The 15,665-nt window shown below is 42.0% G+C and overlaps 1 long non-coding RNA gene across 6 annotated transcripts; it reads left to right on the forward strand.

Annotated features, from left to right (window-relative positions):
• The first annotated feature begins 8,239 nt into the window (after positions 1-8,239).
• Positions 8,240-14,820, forward strand: LOC144995496 (uncharacterized). Of its 6 annotated transcripts, XR_013659047.1 has the most exons (6): positions 8,240-8,302; positions 9,367-9,466; positions 9,546-9,584; positions 10,781-10,995; positions 11,076-11,157; positions 13,161-14,820. It is a non-coding gene; the product is annotated as an uncharacterized LOC144995496 (long non-coding RNA). The 6 variants fall into 6 exon arrangements; XR_013659048.1 differs by lacking the exon at positions 9,546-9,584 and having other exon boundaries at positions 8,241-8,302; XR_013659043.1 differs by having other exon boundaries at positions 8,242-8,302; positions 11,076-14,820.
• Positions 14,821-15,665: the final 845 nt, after the last annotated feature.

A 15,665-nucleotide genomic window follows, 5' to 3' on the forward strand; every position in this document is an offset into this window, starting at 1 on the left:
TCCGGATCGCCGCACATCCTCAATCTCGCAGATCCCCCTCCTGCGAGATTGACGATGTAGTGCGATCCAGACCGGCAATCTGCCACCGAGCTGGCACCACGTCCATCCCAACCAGACAGCTCCACAGAGGCCTTTCGTCCAACGTTGATGCACTGCAGGGCCAGCCAGGCATCAGCGGGGCCACCATCTGGCTCGAGCTCCTCCACTAATGTCCCTACGTCGGATGAAAGCACATGCGGCAGCTGCTCCATGACGACGACCCTTCTGATCTACTCTTCGCTGCGTCGCTTCGGTCAGATCCAGCAACGGCAAAAACCCTTCAGTCGGCTACACGCTCTGGCCAGCCTCTCCCCGGATGGCACCCCAACAGAACAGAACCGTCGACAACAAGTCTCTGGCCACATGTCGAGCCTCACTCGGAGTGGTCCATTCATCCCTTCGCAGACGTGGGCCGGCCCCTTGTCCATTGTCGTGCAGGCCTCCAATGCCCAGGTAGGCAGCATTGGGACTGGGCGGCATGCCCATCCAGCCTCCGGCCATCTTTGTGTTCTGGAAGTCCGCCGCCAACCAGAGAGAAGCTGTAAGTTGGGGATAGATGCTTCCAAACCTTGAACCGCTGAAACGATGCTGTCCTCTCGCTCTTGCTGTCAACGAAATCTGCTGCTCATCATGGACGCCGAATCGGACCTGGAAAATCACTTCCCGGGCCCTTGGCCACGTCTGCTGCACTGGGGGGGGTACCCGGATCCAACTTGGAGGATGAACCTAACAACGGAACGGATGAGCCTGATGTAGTGTCTTTGTCCTTCTCATCCCCAGACGTCTGCTTCTCCACCTTTTTTGTGGCTGGTCCTCTGCAATCCTAGTTTTGACACAATGCTGGTCCTTCAGGGAAATGAAGCAAGCAGAGGAGCCAAGGTGAGAGCGTTTCCTTTTTTATTCAAAAACGAGAGCAATTTGATTGCGAATTTCATTATCAATGCAATTTCTTAGCGAATTTCCTTTTCATCGCATTTTCATTGTGAATTTCCTTTTCATCGCATTATATTTTCATATTCAATTCGTTTTTATTATGAATTTTTTTCAATGTATTTTCAGTGCAAATTTAATGTTTAATGCATGTTCAGGGCGAATATCATTTTCGTTGCATTTTAATTGCGGATGTCATTTGTAAAGTGGTTGCATTGAAAACCTTATTTGCATCGCGTTTGCTGGCAAATTTCATTTGCGTTGAAATGCCTAAATGTGGCTGTATTCTAATTCTGCTTTACTTCCCAGAATTCCTTGCCTGAAATCCGGCACCTGTTAAGGAAAATGAACTGGACCTCAAGCACACAAAGAACAGAACACAGAGGTTACTGGTGTATCACTGCGTCCAATCAGGAACCTGAAAGATGGCAGAGCTTGGCGGTTTTGGAAGTGCAGCTCCTTCAATGGGTCAACTTCTACACTACTTCAGGACGATCTTCAACCTGTAAGTTCTCCATTTCTTGGTTTGGCCGCTGTGCCGAAGTTTTTGTCTTTCTCTTTAGTTGACTAAATGTTTTCCTAAACATATTTGGGGCAAAAAAGGCTAAATTTTTAGTCTGTTTTGCACTAAATATTTCCAAAATTTGTTATGACTTTTTTCGCTGAAGCAGAGTTTCTAATCTACTCTATTCTATTCAGCCAGTGCATCAAGCCTGGACTGGGACCTGGGAAGTGACTTTTTGGCATCCGATTCGCCGTCTATGATGAGCAGCAGACTACGTGGACAGCAAGAGCGGGAGGACAGAATGGTTTCTGCGGTGAGTCGGAAATCGAAGCTTTTCCCTTTCCCACTCACTCAGGCTCGGGTCCTCCGTTGTGCGGTTATCCTCCAAGGAAGAGGGGGTGGAATCGGGTGCCCCCCCAGTTCAGCAGACCTGGCCAAGGGCCTGGGTAGTGACTTTTCGGTGTCTGATTCGGCCTCCATGATGTGCAGCAGATTTCGTGGACAGCAACAGCGGAAGGACGGCATCGTTTCAGCGGTTCAACGTCTGGAAGCCTCTATCCCCAACTTGCAGCACCTTTCTGGTTGGCGGCGGACTGCCAGAACACTGAGATGGGCGGAGGCTGGATGGGCATGCCGCCCGGTCCCACTGCCGCCTACCCAGGCCTTGGAGGCCTGCACGACAATGGACAAGGCGCGGTCCAACCTCTACGAACGGATGACTGGACCGCTCTGGCTGAGGCTTGACGTGTCTCCAGAGACTTGTTGTCGGCGATTCCGGTCTGTTGGGGTGCCATCCGGGAAGAGGCTGGCGGGGGCGTATAGCCGACTGAAGGGCCTTTGCCCTTGCTGGATCCGACCAGAGTGACGCACCGAAGAGCAGTTCAGAAGGGTCGTCCTCATGGAGCAGCTGCCGTATGTGCTTTCATCCGACGTACGGACGTTGGTGGAGGAGCACGACCCAGAGGTAGGCCTTGCTGATTCCCGGCTTTCCCTCTAGAGCCTCAATGTCAGATGAGGGGCTTTTGCTGAGCTGTCTGGTGGGGATCGATGTGGTGACACCTCCGTGGTGGATTCCCCATCCGGATCGCCGCACATCCTCAATCTCGCAGATCCCCCTCCTGCGAGATTGACGATGTAGTGCGATCCAGACCGGCAATCTGCCACCGAGCTGGCACCACGTCCATCCCAACCAGACAGCTCCACAGAGGCCTTTCGTCCAACGTTGATGCACTGCAGGGCCAGCCAGGCATCAGCGGGGCCACCATCTGGCTCGAGCTCCTCCACTAATGTCCCTACGTCGGATGAAAGCACATGCGGCAGCTGCTCCATGACGACGACCCTTCTGATCTACTCTTCGCTGCGTCGCTTCGGTCAGATCCAGCAACGGCAAAAACCCTTCAGTCGGCTACACGCTCTGGCCAGCCTCTCCCCGGATGGCACCCCAACAGAACAGAACCGTCGACAACAAGTCTCTGGCCACATGTCGAGCCTCACTCGGAGTGGTCCATTCATCCCTTCGCAGACGTGGGCCGGCCCCTTGTCCATTGTCGTGCAGGCCTCCAATGCCCAGGTAGGCAGCATTGGGACTGGGCGGCATGCCCATCCAGCCTCCGGCCATCTTTGTGTTCTGGAAGTCCGCCGCCAACCAGAGAGAAGCTGTAAGTTGGGGATAGATGCTTCCAAACCTTGAACCGCTGAAACGATGCTGTCCTCTCGCTCTTGCTGTCAACAAAATCTGCTGCTCATCATGGACGCCGAATCGGACCTGGAAAATCACTTCCCGGGCCCTTGGCCACGTCTGCTGCACTGGGGGGGGTACCCGGATCCAACTTGGAGGATGAACCTAACAACGGAACGGATGAGCCTGATGTAGTGTCTTTGTCCTTCTCATCCCCAGACGTCTGCTTCTCCACCTTTTTTGTGGCTGGTCCTCTGCAATCCTAGTTTTGACACAATGCTGGTCCTTCAGGGAAATGAAGCAAGCAGAGGAGCCAAGGTGAGAGCGTTTCCTTTTTTATTCAAAAACGAGAGCAATTTGATTGCGAATTTCATTATCAATGCAATTTCTTAGCGAATTTCCTTTTCATCGCATTTTCATTGTGAATTTCCTTTTCATCGCATTATATTTTCATATTCAATTCGTTTTTATTATGAATTTTTTTCAATGTATTTTCAGTGCAAATTTAATGTTTAATGCATGTTCAGGGCGAATATCATTTTCGTTGCATTTTAATTGCGGATGTCATTTGTAAAGTGGTTGCATTGAAAACCTTATTTGCATCGCGTTTGCTGGCAAATTTCATTTGCGTTGAAATGCCTAAATGTGGCTGTATTCTAATTCTGCTTTACTTCCCAGAATTCCTTGCCTGAAATCCAGCATCTGTTAAGGAAAATGAACTGGACCTCAAGCACACAAAGAACAGAACACAGAGGTTCTTCCAAGCTCAGTGCTTGGAAAAAATCTGCTTCCCTGTGGTTTTCTTATCTCTTCTATGAGTTTGTATCAGACTGAAACTTGTGAACTGCCATCCCCGCAGCTGCGCGTTCCTCTCTCCTGTCACATGCGGCTCGCGTGTCTAAGAGAATGAAAGGAGAGGGGCGGTGGGCTCCGGCTGATTGTTGGAACGCGCACGTGGAGAGTTGCCCAGATAAGGATCATCTTGTGCCTTCAGATTCCTCAGCTTATTCTAACAATGTCATTCTTTATGAACTATTGCAGACATTTTGATGACGTGTCTTTATTTTTCATACATGTATTGTCTGAAAAAAAATTAGCACAATGTTTTTTACCTATTTCTTCAGACTAAAAACATTAAATATATTGGTGCTGTTTCAAATCAATTTACATTTAATATTATTTAGTGATTGAATTATTTTTCTCAGCATCAAATGGTTCATTTGGTCAAAATGTTTCTAGTTAAATAAGGACTGACAGACTTTTTATTTTAAGGTTTTATTCTGTTTTAGACTAGAACAGGGTTTCTGTGTGGCAAAATAAATGTAATATTTGTTGGAAGTGGATTTTATATTTCTTTTGTCTTTTTAAAAGATACAAATTCATGTATACGTACTCAATTCTTAGATACTAACCTAATGTATTGTCTACGCTGCTTGTGTGTGCGTGCGTGTGTTGCAAAAAAAGAATTGAGAAGCACTGCCTTAGCCCAACAGTAGCCAGACTTGTGCAATTATGTGTCCCCAAAAAGGATTAAACTGGGGAAGAAAATGGATGGCTGGGTAAAAATTGACTTTCTAGGTTAAACATCCTCAGCAGGTCACATCTTTCTTGTGTTGTAGCCTCTTTTGACTGTAAACATGGTAACTCCTTAGTATGAAAGTATGAAGAGTTTGTTTGAATTTAGGAACCCATTTGTCATTATATGTTACTGTCCAACAGTGAAAGTTTTCACATATTTGACATATTCTTTACAGCAGTTGATGTGTTAGTAGTTATTTATTTTTGACAGCAGAGGGCGCTCTGCCGCAGTGCTACCTAAAACGTTTTTAATTATTTTTCTTTAATTTGTAGATTTAAATATTTGTATTTTCTACATTTTATATCACACCTATGAAGCTTTAGGAGCAGTAAGATTTAATTTTGAAGAGTTTTTAATTCTTAGTTTACCTGAGTTCGGCTACAGGTTGTAAGAGGCACTTACTGTTTCCTATAAGAGCAGCACATGAGAAGTCAGCACGACAGACAGCAGTAAGAGAACAATTAAGAAGCTTTTTTGTGTTTTAGTTCACCGGTTGGTTCATTAGCAGGCCAAAGTGGTATGTATGTTTATTATTTTGTGCATAATTTGTATGAAGATGTGCAATTCATATGTTATAGTTAATTATTACTTTTGTTTGCTAGTTCTACGGATGTTGATGCGGTGTAAAGTTTAAAGAAAGGAACACCACATTAAACAGCAGTACAAGGAACTCGAACGCCTCTCGTCTGTGTGAAAAAATGACCAAGCCGGCACATTCTTCATTCAGACAACAGTTCATTTGACATAGCTCAATAAAATCAATGTTATTTTAGGTCTTATGCTAATATGTGAAAACAGACATGAGAAACACCTGTTCATTTCTCAAGTGTGAAGAGACTTTTACTTCTGCAACTCAGTTATTTACCAGAGTTTTACTTTCATGACTGACACAATCTGAAACCATTATGAACAAAAAAGCCTTGTAAACACAAACATCTGTGTGTGTGTGTGTGTGTGTGTGTGTGTGTGTGTGTGTGTGTGTGTGTGTGTGTGTGTGCGTGCGTGCGTGCGTGCGTTTGTGTGATTGTAAGGATGTGCAGACATCTGTCTTGCTGGTCCTTGGAGGAGCATGAAGAGTCCATCAGCGTCTTCATCACTGCAGCTTCTGCTTTCCATCACCTGATGTAGAAAAGAGACCTCCTTTTAGAACAGAGCAGGAATTTTATCTGTTCAATGAGTTCACATCAGGGTTCCTGGAAGTTTCTTCAAGTTCAATTGAAGACTTTGAGAACTTTTTAAAAAAATCAGACCAATGTCTCAGCCTGTTTCCCAGGACCTTTGACAAAGAAAATGAAATCCTTCAATGTCCCATCAGGCAATTCTTCAACAAACAAAACCACAGCACTTGTGAAAGAGTCACAAAATCCATATAGTTGGTCAACAGCATGTTTGTAGTCCAGCCAGGGGTCAGACCTGGGTACCACCTCCATGTTGTATGATGTCATCACGATCAGCTCATCACTGTCATTATTTCTTCATGTCAGGTGTGTTTGAGAGATTCTTGAGTTTTATTTTTTAAATGACTTTTTCCCTTTTCCTGACAAGAGCTGTAATACGCAGAACTTTCCAGGCACAGCCATCACATTTTCCGACTTTTGAAGGCTTTTTCAGGTATAATGTCCACATTTATAATTGTAATGTTTTTGAGACTTTTTAGGAGCCCACAGGAACCCTGCTACATACTTACATTCACACAACTGGAAAGGGTGAGCTGCACCAAGTTCCTGGGGGTGCACATCTCCGACGACCTGTCACCACAACACTGCATCACTGGCCAAAAAATACCAACAACGCCTGTACTTCCTCTGCAAACTGAAGAGGGCCAGAGCTCCTCCCCCCATCATGCAGACCTTCTACAGGGGGGCCATCGAGAGCATCCTCACCAGCTGCATCACGTGTGGTACGGAGCCTGCAACGCGTCCTGCCGGAAGACTCTGCAGCACATTGTGAAAACAGCTGAGAAGATTGTTGGTGTCCCTCTTACTGGCCTCTCGGACATTTACCGCTCCCGCCTCACCCGCAAAGCCATCAGGATTGCAAGAGACCCCTCACACCCATCCCAGAGACACTTCAACCTGCTACCATCAGGGAGGAGGCTGCAAAGTCTGCCGGCCAGAACCAGCAGACTAAAAGACAGTTTCCTCCATCAGGCAATAAGGACCCTCAACTCCCTCCCTGCCCTCCCCCCTCTGGCCCCTCCACTCCATCCTACAAGCTCACATTGAAAACTTCACACCATTTCAGAACACAATCATCACCAAAGACTGCCATCAATGACTCACCCACTTACTATTCTCAGCACTGATGTCACTTTAAACTGCCACTTTAACCGTGCCACTGTTCTTTAGCACTGTTTAGACTACTATTATTCCTCTGACTATTACTGTCTTTTTATCTATTTTTTAAGTCGTTTATTTATTATTTTATATGCTGCTTGCACTGTGGAGTGAGAGGAAAGCAATTTCATTTGTGCTGTATGTCTTATGGATACAACATACTTGACAATAAAGCTGACTTTGACTTTGAATGATAACACAACCATGCTGAAAGTCTGCACTGCATGACTTTGGAGTGACCTGGGTCACTGCTGTCCCCGTGTCACTGACACACGACTGTGTATAGATGAAGGCCGAGGTCCGTGTGCTGCTGGGTATAGGAGGGATCCATGTTAATTGTTAAACGGACAGATCTGAAGAAACCGAATGGATAGAAATGACATTCTTGTCCCACCACATAGTTTCTGTGATGACAATGGCAACATCTGAAGAAAACACACAAGTGTTGAACCTTTACAGCAGTGAATGAGGTATTTAGCAAGTGTGAATAAAATGTTAGTAATATTTGGGAACAATGAATCTAAAATGTTCTTAAATCTTTACTGAATGAGTACAAAAAAAGCAGTTTCAACTTGAAAATGGTTTCTGAATTTTAAAATGTCTGCACCATTACATATTTTTTTATTACAGACTCTGTTAATGTAGTTAACATTTATGTTTATCACATAGATTTACATATTTATTCGTTCATTCGTTAAATACAAATCATTGCTTCTGCACCACAATAATTGGCTTTTTCTGCTCTAAGTGTAGTACATTTTTTGTCCACTAGATGAGCATGGTGCTAATGAGCACATGAAGCAGACACTTCAACCACTGCTTAAGGTCTTTGTGAGCACTGTGGATGGTCATACTAGTCATAAAAATATATAATAGTCATGCACATATTTTAATCTTCACAAAACTTACATTGGATTGGACATTTTTCCAAGAATATTGACCAAAATCAACAGTGTGTGACGTCAATTGATGTTGTGTGTTACACCTAAACATTTCCTACGAGAAACTAACAAAGATTGCAAATAGATTAAATCAGCAGTTAAAAATTCTGACAGTAGTTAGGGTAAAAAAATGTGTAGCTAAAGTGGTTTGATGCACGTTTCATATCGATTTGGCTTTAAGACGGTTTTAAAACCAATTGTCAGAACCTGGAATAGAAAATACAAACAGGAAGTGGAGGTTCGGATTGAATTCATGGACGTACCGCTGTTCTGTTGACGGACATGCAAGCCTGTGTGAGTTTTGCAAACTAATTTTCTGCATTTTTTACCTTTAACAGTTTTTAACTGTTAGCTGTAGAGTTACTTTAAAGCTATATCAAACCGTGAGTCACCAGAGCCACCTTTAGAGCACAACATTCATGATTATTCAATATTTTTTCTTTCTTTCAAAGTCATGGTTTTTATTCATATACTTATTTGTTGGTTTGTATTTCTTGTTTGAAAAAATGATAATTGATTATTTTAGATGCATTGTTTTAATTTCCATACATCCGGTTCAAAGACAAACACCAGCATAACACATTTAACTGCTAAGAAATGTGGTTTGATCTGTAAATCGTTGATCTTGGTTCCTGAATTGAATCCAATCTTTTCCTAACTATTGATTACCAGCTACCAGAAACTAACTTGATTCACCTTCAGTTAACACAATTTCAAATTGAACAAACATTGTCTAGAAATGACTTAAAATGAGTGTAGTGATGTATAGATGTGGGGCTTTCTGCTCTTTCTTCAGGGAAGTGCAGGTGGACTGGCATTCTGTGTCTAGTAACTTCAATGGTTCTGGGTGCTGAGCAACACTCACCTTTAAATGACAGCTATTAAGTCCTCCAAAGACAATGGAAGTCATTTTTTTAACAAATTGTTTTACAGGAGCATGTGTCAGTGGTTCAGGACATGAAGCTGGATCCTGCTCACATGTTCAGACTTTATCTGAAAATTCCATCATATTTCACTGACCTGAAATCTCTGGATGTGTCTGCTGAGCTCCTCATTAAACACACGGCTGAGTCTGAGCTGACTGATTAGAAGATTTAGACTAAAGAAACTTCCTTTGTAAAGTTGATAAATGTTCCATTTGTTCCTAGGTTTAATTTTCTGATATAAAGCTAAGAGTGATTGAACACAGGATATAAAAAATAAGATTTTTCCTGAATCAAAAATCCAAATTTACTTTCTTTATTTTTTATTGTTAAGTGGCTTCTTAAAAGGATCTAGATGTAGATGGAGCAAGGTTCAAAGTACTTTTTGGGCTTGTTAAAAAAATACCCAATGTCATTCTAACATTCTCTAACCAGAGTCAGAGGACAGAGTCTGGTGTGGAGGAACTGGACCGGCCTGCACAGAGTCTTGATGTCATCTGCCCTCAGCTGCATCCATCCTCTTCAGTGGCCTGGAGTGAGAAACCTAATGTGGTTTATTGCTGCATGAAGGTCTTTGTGGATGTTTTCTTGTCTAAAGTTCTGTCCTTGTTCAGTAGGAGGATCTTCCAGAAATAATTTTAATAATTTTATTTGTAAGTATTTACAAATACATTTATATTAACAGATATATTTAAAGATTTACATATTTATTCGCTATGTTGACTCTGAGTGTAGTACTTTTTTTGTCCACTAGATGGTGCCAAGAGCGGTGGACAAAATAGCTGGTTCCCCCCAGTTAAAGAAAGTCCTCAATGCTCATTGAAATGACTTGAAACGTTCAAAAGTAACAACAAAGTAAAATTTATTGAAAATTAAATAATCACAATCAGCCATTACTTTTGAGTTGTTGATTAACAGAATTATTAAAAAAAACCCTAATGAAATAGGGCTGGACAAAAATGATGGTACCCACAACCTTTTGAGGCAATCATTGCAATGAAACGGTTTCTGTGTTTGTCAATGAGCCTTCTGCACCTGTCCACAGGTATGTTGGCCCCCTCCTCATCAGCAAACCGCTCCAGTTGTCTCAGGTTTGATGGTGTCTTCTCCAAATGGCATGTTTCAGCTCCTTCCACTGATGTTCAATGGGATTCAGATCTGGACTCATAGAATCCACTTCAGAATAGTCCAACGCTTTTCTCTGAGCCGTTATTGGGGTTTCTGGCTGTGTGTTTTGGATGGTTGTCCTGCTGGAAGACCCATGACCTGTGACTGAGACCAAGCTTTCTGACACTAGGCAGCACATTTCTACCCAGAATGCCTTGATCATCTGGATATTTCATTTGACATTCACAACTTCCAGACACCCTGTGGCAGATGCAGCAAAGCAGCCCCAAACAGAACTGAGCCTCCTCCATGTTTCACAGCAGGGACAGTGTTCTTTTGGTTGGATGCTTCATTATTGAGTCCACAAACATAGAGCTGATGTGCCTTACCAAAAAGCTCCAGTTTGGTCTCATAATTTTCCCAGAAGCTTTGTGGCTTGTCAACATGGATTTTTGCAAATTCCAGTCTGGCTTTTTGATGATTTCCTTTCAACAGTGGTGTCCTCCTTGGTTCGTCTCCCATGAAGTCCACTCTGGCTCAAACAACCACGAATGGTGACACTGATGTACCTTGATCTAGGAGTTCACCTTTAATGTCTTTGGAGGTCGTTCTGGGTTCTTTGGATACAGTTACAACTATCTGTCTCCTCAGTTTGTCATCAATGTTCCTCTTCGTCCAGGGAGGTTGGCTACTGTCCCGTGGGTCTTAAACTTCTGACTAATATGTGCCACTGTGGTCACAGGAACTTCAAGCTGCTTAGAGATGCGGAGCAGATGTGGTCTGTGACGTCTGCACTGGAAAATACGACACGCCCTGAAGTCCTGTCTGACCTGCCTTGCTCCTTCCTGGGAGGAACACCTTCAGCCTCATTTGAAAGCAGCTGCATTGAAGAAACACAAGCTGGTGGAACCCTCCAAGAACCTGCAGGAGAACATCTGCTCCTCCAGTCATGATGAGGTGATGAGGATGTTCTGTCACACTGATCACATTCTGTTCTCTCTGCTCTGTGGAAGAACATAACACCGTCTCATCTGTAGCAGAAAGCCCTGAGAAGCAGAGACAGCTGCAAGAGAATCAACAACGAATCCTGCAGAGACTCCAGGGGCCTGTTGCACAAAAGTAGGATAAGGGATTAAACCAGGATATCTTGGTGATCCTGGCTCAATTGATCCCCAGTCCGGTTGCACTAAAGCTGGATAGGGGGCAGGAGGATATGTTATGGTATAAATTACCATGGAGATTTATTCTGTGGAGCTAGCCTGCTCCAGACCAGGCTAAATTCCAGGATCTATTTAATCTCATCCCTAATATCAGTCAGCAGTCGCCACAAATGGAAACCAATAGTTATTTCATTGCTCACTATATATTGTTATCACATATAACTAGACCCACTGTCATTATTTAAACGTTTGAGATCATTAATTTCAATCATTTTGGATAAATAATGAGTTTTAGATGATGTTGCTATCATTAGATAATTTACAGTTTCCCACAGACTATAAGGCTATATGTAACATGATAGAATATTAGGGCCACAGAGGGAAAAAAAGACAAGTCATAATATTGTAACCAGTTGTTTTAAAGGAGGAGAGTTGTTAAAATGACAGATGTGGGGCATTTCGTGAAATTGTCCTTCAGTATGGTTTCATAAACGAAGACATGCTGATGTGCCAGAATATGAAGTATCACATTTTCATAACTATCAAAACTGTAAAAAGAATATCTTGCTTTCCTGCAGAAAGAACCAGCCTTATAAATATATGACTGTATCCTTTTTTCCTTAGTGGGCCCTAGTACTCTGTCATACAAAATAATACACATTCCATTAAAATATGAAAACGCAATGTGTAACATTATGTTCCTTTATTGAATAAGGACAAAACAAAGCAGGCAAACTACACTCAAAAACGTTCACTTTGAATGAACATAAAAAAATTATGGAAATGATTTCCACATGATTAGACAGCGTTACTTGAACAAAAATGAATCATATTGGTCCTACTTAACGTACTTAGGTTCAAACTAATAAATTTAAGTTGATTCAATCTAAATACTGCAGTTGGACCCAACTTTAAATTAATATTGTTGCTCACTCTCAAAGGATAAAAGTTGATCCAACTTAATTGAATCACTTCAATTGGTCACACCTCATTAAATTAAGTTTATTCAACTTAAATTTGTATGACTACCTAACACAATGTATGTTGATATAACTTAATTTTTTGCTTTAAATTTATTTATACATCTGACATTGATATAGTTTTCCAAAGTTTCAACCAATGGGTCTTTTAATTTTCACATCAAAGACATTAAATACGCAGTAGTGTCCCACACCACAAGACAGGAGCTCAAATAACGCAAATTCTGTTTTAAGTTACATGTACAGTTTACCGCACAAGGGGTTTGGTCATCATCCTCTCCCACACTCTAACTCATGGTGTAGAAAAGAAATAAAACATATCAGTTTAAATCACTAGTTAAAACAGAGTAAAACAGCTAGACAATAAAACCCATGGACAAAAACTCACACTTAGACCCCAATCTGCCCAGATAGACAAAGAAAATGGAATCCCACAATTCCTTGCGATTACTAATGTATCCAATTTAACGGTATCATGTTGGATCAACATGATTGAAATTAGTAACTTTTAAATGGATTATTTTTATGTACAATCGACATGATTCATTCACGTAAGATTAACAAACATAACATTTTCTGGTTGAAATGACAAGTTACATTTTCATAAAATCAATTGGCTGGTAATTTAATTTAAAAAAATCTTGAGTGTGCTTTATCACTGGTGGTGTTGCCTTTCTTCTTAATTATATCTTTTACCTCCTCGTATGCCTCCTTGAGGATTTGTGCTTCCGACGGGGAAAGGTACGCGGCTTTAGTTGCCATGGTAAATCAGTTTATCTGTGATCTTCGGCGGGGTCTGTTTGAGTGAGCCGTGAGCGCGCACCTATCCAGGATTGGTTACACCTGGCTTGATGAATCCGTGTCTGCTCATCCTGGCTTGGTCTTTGTGCAACCAATTAAGCCTGGACGCACATGTTTTGGATTCATTGAGCTCAGCTCAGTCATTTATCCCGGATGTCTTAATTCTACTTTTGTGCAACAGGCCCCAGGACAGAAACATGAAGGATCTTCAATGAGATGATCTGTCTCCTCCAGAAGAGAAGAGGTGAAGTGAAGAACAAGATCAGATTCCAACAGCTAACTGAAGCGAGGCGGGTCAAAGGTCTTCTTCAGAAGGAGCTGGAGCAGGAGATGACTGAGCTGATGAGGAGATGCTGTGAGCGTCAGCAGAGTCGGGATGGCAAAGCAGACATCTGTCACTGAAACCTGTGTTCTTTGTGATATGAAGAAATCAAGTCAACGTGGTATTTTGTCATTTTCTCACTGAGTGAAGATGCCTGAATGCTTCCCATAACCTACAATGATTGACATGTAACACACACAAAAGCTCATCTAGCTTACACAGGGGTTGACATAGCCCAGAAATTTGCACTGGCCCACAGGGCCAGTAGTTTTTGAAAGTTACTGGCCCGACACCGCGCACAGCGAGACCCGCCGCTCCGCAGGTGCTTGCAACTTTAGGGGGGTCCGGGGGCATGCCCCCCCGGAAAATTTTAATATGGTGCAATTTGGTGCATTCTGGTGACATCTAGCACTTATTTATACACTTTTCAATGACTAAAAATAGAGCATATCAAACTTAAATCTGCTCTAGTCTGTTTCAGATGTTTTGAAGAGAGCGCTGCAGTGTAGTAGGTAACACTAGTTAAGAAGTTTTCATGCTGCTTCTAATCACTGCTATTTCACATTTGTTCCTAGTCAATAGTTAAGAAGTTTTATTGACTTTTTTGCCCTGACTGCCTTAAGGTTCTGCTTTTTGTTACTGTTGCAAAGTTACATTTACTTTTTAGTTACTTTAGTTACCTAATTAAATTAAATAATTGAAAAATTAAATACAATTAAATTACTGAGATCATTCAGCTAACTAGAAATACTTACTGCTTACAGTGTTGTAAAGAAAAACAAAATTAAGTAGTTTGACCTTATACTCCATTTGAGTCTGAGATTCAGGTATTTTGAGTTGCCTTTGATTCTTTGACATTCAGCTTAAAGCTTAGTGCATACAGTTTCATCTTCAATGCCTTCATTAAATATCTTGCTGTCCATAGCACTAATTCCACCCGTCACTCCATCTAACATATTCCTATCTATTCCTGCCATGTCTTCCACATCTCTGACATGCTTCAGTCTCTCTTCAGTGACGGTGTTGGATTTATGATCATCGCGGTGAAAAACCACCAGGGGGCGCGCTGATATGTGTGTCAGTTTAAATATATCTGACTAAAATGTAATAATAACCCACTGGCTTGTTCCTGCGTTGTTGCTGTTTAACATTGTTTAGTATTGAATTGTTACATTCAATAAAGTTTGAAAAAAAAAATTGAGTGAGCGCGTGCTGCGTGGTGCTCGGCAGTGACAGCCGCGCGCGCAGGTGGGAGAGGAGGAGAAGAGTGATAAAAGGTTTCCCATAGAAACCCTTGAAGTCTGCACACAGGACTAGCAGAAAAAGTGAATTATAAAGACGAGGTAAATCTACACGTTTTCGCAAAATATACTTTATTGTAAAAGGTGAAAAATGTATTAATTGTTAGATATTTTAGTGGCCCGAGCGGACAAGTAAAAAATAAAGTCTTGTGGTCCGTACTGCTCGAAAAACAGGACCGGGCCAGCGGACAAATGGCTATGTCGAGCCCTGTTACATACTGATGTGGTGACGAATTCAAAAAAACCTTGTGTGTGAACTTGTTAAAAAAATCACGTTGGGGCAGAATTAAATAAAACCATCAGTCTTTAAAGGACAAATGGAGCAGTTCAAACCTCATTGAAGGTGGACAGGTGGGTATTTCATTTTACTATTGAGATAAAGATGCTTTGTACTTAAAAATAGGCTTCCAAATTTTAGGGGAACAATGTAACAAAAAAAATATTCCTGTAATGATCATTGTTAAATACAAATGTTTTTTTTTTTATTTAAATAGAAAATAGTAATCAGGTTTTTAGGGGGGGAAAACATTGATACATGTTTTTTTTGGTCTCCTTTAACATGTAAATACATTTTAACTGTTGTGGTACATGTTGACAAGTCATCACCAATAAAAAAAACAGCTCTCTGCTAACATAACGTATGATAAAAACGTCTTGTCCATTCACAAAGGTGTATTTTTATGTCAAATTAGTTTGTATTGCTGAGAAATGTCACAATTTATTAAAAAAAATACATTATATATTAAACGTTTGTATTCCATCAGGGAGTCATGACAAGTATTACTGTCAGGTGGGGAGGGCTGTGAAGGACCCAAAATGCAGAAACGGAGGCACACGGTTCCAAGGCAAGGGGTTTATTCTAAACAAAAGGCGCTGCAGAGCAGGAACACAAAACTAAACTTACATGAGGGAAGAGCCGATAAAGACGTTAGATGACATTAAGGACGTTAAGACATTAATGGACCAGCACAAGAGGAAGGCAGAGAGAAGACTTAAATACAGACAGGAATGACAAGACACAGGTGAACATGATCAGCGCAGATTGGGACAGAGGAAGTAAAAC

This window comes from Oryzias latipes, chromosome 11, assembly GCF_053564925.1.
Source record: "Oryzias latipes strain Hd-rR chromosome 11, Olatipes_Hd-rR_3.1".
Classification (NCBI taxonomy): Eukaryota; Metazoa; Chordata; class Actinopteri; order Beloniformes; family Adrianichthyidae; genus Oryzias; species Oryzias latipes.